The sequence below is a fragment of the Oryx dammah genome, unplaced genomic scaffold (assembly GCF_014754425.2).
Source record: "Oryx dammah isolate SB20612 unplaced genomic scaffold, SCBI_Odam_1.1 HiC_scaffold_25, whole genome shotgun sequence".
NCBI classification, from domain to species: domain Eukaryota; kingdom Metazoa; phylum Chordata; class Mammalia; order Artiodactyla; family Bovidae; genus Oryx; species Oryx dammah.
In genome coordinates, this window is record NW_024070209.1 from 79277116 (window position 1) to 79284414 (window position 7299).

General features: G+C 37.8%; 1 non-coding gene across 1 annotated transcript; it reads right to left on the bottom strand.

The window, feature by feature from the left end:
• Window positions 1-3283: 3283 nt before the first annotated feature.
• On the bottom strand, window positions 3284-3355 carry TRNAW-CCA. Its single transcript has one exon. It is a non-coding gene; the product is annotated as a tRNA-Trp (tRNA).
• Window positions 3356-7299: the final 3944 nt, after the last annotated feature.

A 7299-nucleotide genomic window follows, 5' to 3' on the forward strand; every position in this document is an offset into this window, starting at 1 on the left:
TTTTTATTACACAGATATTTTCCCCTTCAGTTCAGTTCAGTTCAGTTCAGTTGCTCAGTGGTGTCCAACTCTTTGCAACCCCATGAATCACAGCACGCCAGGCCTCCCCGTCCATCACCAGCTCCCGGAGTTCACTCAGACTCACGCCCATTGAGTCCCTGATGCCATCCAGCCATCTCATCCCCAGTCGTCCCCTTCTCCTCTCGCCCCCAATCCCTCCCAGCATCAGAGTCTTTTCCAATGAGTCAACTCTTCGCATGAGGTGGCCAAAGTACTGGAGTTTCAGCTTTAGCATCAGTCCTTCCAAAGAAATCCCAGGGTTGATCTCCTTCAGAATGGACTGGTTGGATCTCCTTGCAGTCCAAGAGACTCTCAAGAGTCTTCTCCAACACCACAGTTCAAATGCATCAATTCTTTGGTGCTCAGCCTTCTTCACAGTCCAACTCTCACATCCATACATGCCTAGTGGAAAAACCATAGCCTTGACTAGACGGACCTTAGTCGGCAAAGTAATGTCTCTGCTTTTGAATATGCTGTCTAGGTTGGTCATAACTTTTCTTCCAAGAAGTAAGCGTCTTTTAATTTAATGGCTGCAGTCACCATCTGCAGTGATTTTGGAGCCCAAAAAAATAAAGTCTGACACTGTTTCCACTGTTTCCCCATCTATTTCCCATGGAGTGATGGGACCGGATGCCATGATCTTTGTTTTCTGAATGTTGAGCTTTAAGCCAACTTTTTCACTCTCCTCTTTCACTTTCATCAAGAGGCTTTTTAGTTCCTCTTCACTTTCTGCCATAAGGGTGGTGTCATCTGCATATCTGAGGTTATTGACATTTCTCCCAGCAATCTTGATTCCAGCTTGTGTTTCTTCCAGTCCAGCGTTTCTCATGATGTACTCTGCATAGAAGTTAAATAAGCAAGGCAGAGGAAGTTTTCCCCCCTCACTCTAATATTATTAAATTTGTGTCCTGTTTCACTCTGATTGAACTTTACTAAAATGTTTAACTGTTTTTGATCCATATGAAATATTTTTATAAGAAATATGGATATAAATGTTAATATTATTTTCTTTTTTATATATGTAATACCTATATACTTTTCAATGGAAAAATAAATCTAAGAGGCTTATTATAAAATATGAATCCCTTGCTGCTATCCCCTCGATATTTCCCTTCTTCAGTGTCATCCCCTGTCTATATTTCTATATATAGGGGCTTCCCAGGTGGCTCACTGATAAAGAATCCTACTGCCAAAGCAGGAGATATGGAGAAGATCCTCTGGAGAAGGAAATGGCAAATCACTTCAGTATTCTTGCCTGGGAAATCCCATGGACAGAGGAATTTGGCGTGGTACAGTCCATGGAGTTATAAAAGAGTCAGACACAACTTAGAGAATGGACAACAGTGCTTATATCATTCATTTTTGTATTTTTTCAGTTTTGGACATCTCAAGATGGGAGATATGGACTTAACTCTCTTTCCCTATGCCACATTGCTACACACAGGCACACTTTCATACTCTCATCTCCTCAATAAACTTATATATTTGTGTTGCTCAGATCAATCTATTGAAGTTATTGAAATGTTATTTATAACTGATCATGCAGCTAGATATAATTACTTTCCTTATTTCACATAAACTTTGTTCTCCTTGGAGTCAATGAATGTGTCATTTACTTTTTCTTTGTTGCCTGTGTTATTATAGCTAATTCACCCTCATCTTTTCCTCAGTGTTCAAACACATCCAGGTTTCTATCAGTTTCATCTTGTGGAAAGTTCTATTTCAGAACCTCTGACCTACTCCAATTCTGGACTGGTTAGATTACTCTCTAGCCCTGTTACACAAGTTTTATCCTAGTATTTCTTTTCAGAATTCCTAGTACTTAGCATAGCCTGCAATGACAGACTCCCAAAACAGAAACTTATTTCCTGTTCAAGTAACAATCTAAGATGATGGTCCTTGGTTAGTGGGTGTGTCTCCTCCATGTAGCGAATTTGGAATCCGGGTTTCTTTCATCTTGTAAATTTACCATCTATCATCTTCTGTATCCAGTTGCTTCAAGGAGAGTTAGAAGAGGCACTTGTACTTCTTGAAAAGAGTAGCCTGGAAGTACCACAATTAGTTCTATCCACAGGACTCAGTCCTGAGGCCACATTTATAGCAAGAGAGTTTGGTGGATAGTCTATGTACTTAAAAGGAAAAGGAAAGGAATTTTTACTGACTACTAGAAATCTTTGCCACACCATCATATCAAGGGCATTCCTTCTGGTACTTACTTGAGTGGAATCTTCTGTTTCCTAGATCCTGTCTTCTTCTCTCTTACTTTTACTTTCTTGGTTAGTGGAACATACCCTAAAATAGCTTTTTGAGAAAGGGTGAGAATGAGATAAATTTTTAGTGATACCGTCTGTCCAAAAATATCCTTATTCTACTCATATTTGCTAATTTGACTGAACACAGAATTATAGGTTAGAAAACATTTCCCCTGAAAACTGTGAAGACCTTTCCATAATAGTTTTTAAGGTATTGCTCTGCTTCTACAAAGTCCAAAGACTTTATGTATAATCTTTAGTATAACTGATTTTTTTTCTTGCTCTGTGAGCTTCAAGAGCTTTTCTTGACCACTGAAATTTTGTATTGACAGGGTGTCATTTGTTTTGATCCATTCTCCCATGGACTGTAGCCTACCAGGCTCCTCTGTCCATGGAATTTTCCAGGCAATAGTACTAGAGTGGATTGCTGTTTCCTTTTCCAGGGGATCTTCCCGACCCAGGGATCGAACCCAAGTCTCACACATTGTAGACAGACGCTTTACCATCTGAGCCACCAGGGAAGTCCTTAAATTTTCATTATATAACATTATTTCCTCATGATTTTCTCTTCTGTTTTCTATGATTTGTCTATTTAGAACTATAATTTTGGGTATGGATACTCATAAGACAATCTTCTAATATTTTTCTTTCCTATTTTCCATTTCTATTTAACTTTCTGAGAGAATTCCTCATCATTAGCTTCTAAAGCTTAGAAGCATTCAATCATATTTTATATATAGTTTTAATTTTCAAGACCTTTTTTCCTTGCAGTCATATTATCCCTTTTTGTGGCATACTATTCTTGTTTTATTGATGCAAAATCTTCTCAGTTATTTATGAGTGAGTGAAGTCGCTCAGTCATGTCTGACTCTTTGCGACCCCAAGGACTGTAGTTTACGAGGCTTCTCCGTCCATGGAATTCTCCAGGCAAGGATACTGGAGTGGGTTACCATTTCCTTCTCCAGGGGATCTTCCCAACCCAGGGATCGAACCTGGGTCTCCTGCATTGGAGGCAGACGCTTTAACCTCTGAGCCACCAGGGAAGCTATTTATAATATAATGATATTTTGAATATGTTCTGAATGCCTGTATAATCAAGTTCCATCCATGCTGATGTCTTCTATTTATTTATTTTAGTCTCTATCTTTTTAATTAGCAGTTTTGCTCAAATACCAGGGGATCAGTGGCTGTCTACTCATGGTCAAGAGTGGATCTGTGCAGGATGATGGGAACTGCTAGGCACTGTGTACACTGTCAACTTTGGGCTTCACTTTTACGAATGATGTGACTGGGCTATATCATGAAGAAAATACTGATGTACACCTTAATGTCTTTTCTTGTTGGACCATTGAAATTCTGCACAGATGAACCATCCAGTGTATTAAGGAAAGTATAAGCCAGGTTCCTAGTATTCTGAGATCAATGTGAGAAAAGAGTGTTACAGAGCACTGAACATTCAGTGCACAAAATTTTGTGAAATCTCTCAATTTGGCAGTAAGATTTTTTTTTTTCCTTCAAATTCACCAAATATTCCGAGTCTGGGGATATGCAGCCTCTCCAGAGAATAAACTTCCTCTTCTGCCAGGGTGACAGAAGTGAAACCTTCCAGCTGGGTAAAAAAGGGAAAGAATTTGGTGGCTTAACTGCATCTTAAAGCAGAACTTAATCCAACCTCCTGTTTTCAACAACTTCTTCATACACCTCATCCTCCACACTTCCAGAGGTAACCGGTGCTGACAATTTCTGAGCCTCTTGGGAGATCTGTGGTACAGATTGAGGACCTGCTCAGCTTTCTCTGCTGCTGACTTAGAATTCAGTTTTTGTTTGTTTGTTTTTTTCAGGTCTGTTAAGTATTTTAGCACTCATCTTGTTGCTATTGCCATTTCTCAATTTCTCTGTGCTTTGTATATTTCTGTTTAGAAAATCCTTTACTGGAGTTTCAAGACAGAGTGGAGGTAAGAATGTGCAATCCTTGCTGTTCGGCTCAATAAGCCTTAATATATCTTTTAATTTTCCAAATTGGTATCCTATCAGAGCACCACTTAATGAACAAACTTGATGTTCTCCTTGTTTGGGGTATTTATTTGACACATACTGTGTTAATTATATTTTATGTTCTAACTAACTGATCCATTTTATATCAGTATCATAACGTATTTTTTTTTGTTATGCTAGAATATATTATCAGATGCAGTAATTGCTTGCCACAAGCTAGCTCTCTCTCTTTATTGATTAATTTATTCAGGTAACCCATGTGGCAAGAACTCTGTTAGGACTCATCATGCAAGCAACTTGCAAATAATACCACACACAGACTTTTGTTTTGTTTTGTTTTGAAAGATTGACATATCCTTAAAATTAGTTCCAATTCATTAATCATCCCTTTTCTAGTATATGTCAGCCAAAATTGTTTCTATTCCAGACATAAAGATTAAAAATCTCCTGGGTTGACAATTTACCATGGAACATGACCCGTCTATTCAGCTAATCTTCTCCAACCAGAAACACACAGAGAGACACATATGACCACACACATACCTCCCTAAGCCATGAGTATCTCACTTAGATTTCTGCCTCTTTGAAGCTCAGTGACATTTACTGCTTCAGAATATCAAGATATTTTGTCAGACATGAACTTTAGCAATCTCAGTAACATCTCTTTTCCATATTAAAGATTAAAAAGGGAATCAGCTTTGTAATAAACCAGGAAAATAATTGCTATGGAATGTCACTTCTGATCATCTAATCTGGGATTATCCTTTATGTACATTACTAAATATTTTTCCCCTTATCAGACCTTCCTTGTTGCTGAAATGAATTACAAAATGATCAACTCTGTTCTTTAGTTCTTTTTTTTAAGTTATCATGAATAAGTAACTCAGACATTCAAAACTGATTTTTTTTCTCTCGTATAAATTTATCCAGGAAACATATTTACTTTTACTACAATTCTAATCTTATCATATCTGGCAAATAAATGTTAATCAAGTAATCATCTCGAGCTATACCTAATTATGTTTATGAAAGCAAGTAGTTGCTATACTTCTCTGATGGTTCTTCACTGCTAAAATTTATTCTCTGTAGTTATTAGAGTAGCCAAATGTATGGGCCAGAAGATTGCTGGTTACATGAGGGAATAACCTACATGTTTTATAGTTGAGGTAGTGGCAATAAAGATCAATAACTACAGAGAGAAGTACAAGAAGTAATAGTATTATCCTATACATGGCACTCCTGGGGAATATAATTCAATTATTTGTAAAAGAATTGTACATCAGTTTTAAACTGCTTTGTTTCTTATTCTAGGTCTTGTTCATCTTAGAGGTTGATTGTGTGATTTTTGGCTTACTCTTATGATCACTCAGAGACATTAAAACAATGGTGTGAACTTATTGGAACATTCCCCTCCTAATCTCACTGGAAAAGTATAAAGTTTTTAATGGCCTATTTATGGTTCTCAAAAACTTGATTTAGGGTGGGAAATATTGGACTAAGCTACTTTTTTTGCAATCAAAAGCACATACCAAAAATAAGATAGCCTCTCAAATTAGGAATTTAGGGTCCAAAAATAAAATGGAATCCAAATGTTTGTCAAGAAGAAACTAGGCAGAGAGTATTCTCAACCCACCCCACCCACTCCCACTCCCACCAGAAAAGAGATTCTCAAGGAGGTGTTTGCAAATGTTTAAAGGACTAAGGCTCATTAAAATAGGTGATCTTTACAATAACAAAGTTAAAAAAGAAGCAGCTAAAATAAAAATCAAGGGATCAGTTAAGAGTGGTCTAGTCTTTCCTCACTACAAATGTGACTTCTCTCAACTCCAGCTGCTTAACTTTGTTGACTTTGAAGGCAGTCATCAGAGGCTGAGTAACACCCAATCTTTCCATTTCAAGTTTCTAAATTCCTTCCCTTTGGTGCTCCTGTCCAAAAATAATACATAGCCCAATTACCCCTGGACTAAGGGGCCAAATCTACGCAGTACTCCTTTTCAGGAAATGAGCATCTCAGTGTCTTTCCTCTACCTTTTGCTCCTGCTTGGGCATGTTCACCCAATAAGAAAAGATAAAACTATTTAAATATGCTTGTGAGTGTTTGTTTCACACAGGGGAAAACTAGTGTGCTTGAGTCCATAGTAAAGCCCCAGGCATAAGGAAACTGGGTTCTCCTTGCCCCTGTCATTTCCCCAGCTTCTACATCAGAGCCTGCACAGGTATTTCTGGCATCATCTAGGTGACGTAACATAACCATACGGAGCAATTAAATAATAAGAATCAGGGCCAGCTCATTTTAGACAGAGTAAATCTCAGTGTTGTGCTGAATTCCCCTTACAAGACAACTGCCAACAAAAAATGTGATTTATCTCTCACAGAAGACTAGTAGGAGGAGGAGGGTAATGAGGAAGGAGAGAGAAGGGTGTACATGAGTCAATTTTTGGAGAAGTCTGAATAAATAATAGTCAAACTAATGGCAACTGGAAGGAAACACCCTAATGAGCTAGAGCAGTAATGCTTTAGAACAAACATAAATAGCTTGTGTTTTAGGACTTAAGTCTTAAAGCTGACTTAAACACATGCACACTCACACATACACAGACACACACACATACAGGGAGCTTTTTATGATACAACTCAGTTGATAGAGTATCAGTCATAATATAGCACTGAGACTATATTTATTGAGTCCAAAGGAGATAAAGATGAATAAGAGAGAATGAGAGAGAGACAGGGAAGGAAGGCAAGACAGAAAGACAGGGAAACAGATACAGAGGGAGAGAGTGAGCCAGATCTCTAACCAGACCTCTTTTATATGGTTTAGGGGAAAGAACACTTCAGAGCAGTCTCTGCCATATTACCTATTAGCAGAGGCCTTGGGGGAATATTAATCACTTAATTACCTAATGACTTAGATTCTTTTTACATAAAATTGAGATGATACTACCCTGATTTCCATGGAGGAGAAAATGAGATAAAATATAAAAGGGCATTC